This window comes from Mus caroli, unplaced genomic scaffold, assembly GCF_978045245.1.
Source record: "Mus caroli unplaced genomic scaffold, Mus_caroli_1 scaffold_2, whole genome shotgun sequence".
In the NCBI taxonomy this organism is placed as follows: domain Eukaryota; kingdom Metazoa; phylum Chordata; class Mammalia; order Rodentia; family Muridae; genus Mus; species Mus caroli.
The window spans coordinates 61000531-61002091 of NW_028227257.1; positions in this window are offsets into that span (position 1 = coordinate 61000531).

The following is a 1561-nucleotide window of genomic DNA, read 5'->3' on the forward strand; positions in this document are numbered from 1 at the left end:
CTACCCGACTCCTGTGAGTCCCTGGGTGCTTCTGTGCCCTGCACCTTCTCCCACGAATGCCCATCTCTCAGAAGCAACTCTGCCCTCTCACTTCCCAACATGATCTCTGATCCCTGATCCCAACTGCCACCCAGGACAAGCAAGAGGTGGGGGCTAAGGCCACACCCTTGTCTTTGTCTACCAACAGGAACCTAGGAGTGGGGTTTACTCAGTCCCAGTGCCCCACTGTCTCCTGGAAGGAAGGGTCAGGCCTCAACCAGGAAGTACTTTTGCATATTTCTCACACAGAGAGAAAGAGCCTGGGGACAGGTGCCAACTCTGAACAGCTGTGTGAGCCAAGAAGTCACTGTTGCCTGGAGAGAGAGATGACTGCCATGGTCAAGTAGGTGATGGGTCTAATGCAGAGGACAGTGGTCTGGTCGGCTATCCCTTTCTCCTAGCACAGTCAGAATAAGAGGAAATGAGCTTCAGTGGTGGCAGGAAGGATTTAGGTTAGACATATGGGAAGACTTCCTGTGTCAGAGTGTCTACACTGTGTATCCTAGTTGCTAATCCAGGTTGAACTCTCCCCTGGAGTTAATGAGAACTGCATACTGATGTTTGCTAATGAATAACTTGACCCGTCTGGGGTTAACAGAGAACCTCCTGCCCCGTATCTAGGAAAAGGCCCAAAATGGCGCTTTCCTTTTCTGCAGCCCTGTGAGGACCACTGTATGAAAATCAAGATTTGGGTACTGAAATACCTGAGCTATGGTGAAAAGCCATGGTCTCCATTATGTACAGCTAACTCTGTGTGCTTAGCAATAAATAGCAAGACTAATACTTCTGTGGCCACTGATGCTTCTCCAGGGCCTGCTTCCGTGGCAGGAGCACTGCCATTGTTGGAGTTGTCTTGGCATCTGAGAATCTCCCTGTGCCTCTTGCCCACCTTCCTCTCTGCTCCTATGGCCTTGATACCTCCTCTTGTCACTGCAGCTCCCTCCCAGGTAGCTGAGACAGATCCATGAAGAGTGCAACCAAGAGCCTGGCTGTGTAGTTCAGTGGTAAAGCATGTACTTAGCGTGCAGGAAGCCCTGGGTTCAATTCATAGTAGAACATACACACACACATACACACATACACACACACTCACACACACAGAGCATGGTACTATAGGTTTGTGGTTCATTTTCCTGAGGCCCCACTGAGCTCATAGACATGTGTGCATGTACAAGCATGCATGTACACCCAAAGACTGGGTACAAAAGCTGCCTTGGGAGGAGAGCTACCTTGTAAGGCCACAAGGACATACAGGATTGGACTCTTTGTGGGAAGGGAAATGAAATGGAGGCACAGGAAAAGGGACATAGGAGGTTGAAAAAGTGGCTCAGCAGGTAAAGTATTTACTGTATAATTGGGGAGACTGGAGTTTGAATCCCCCCAGAACCCACATAAAAGCCAGGGGGCACCCAGGTACCCCGGTTGTACATGCCTTTAATCCCAGCACTCTGGTGGCAGAGGCAAGTGGATCTTTGAGGTCAGCCTGGTCTACAGAGTGAGTTTCAGGACACTCAGGACCACA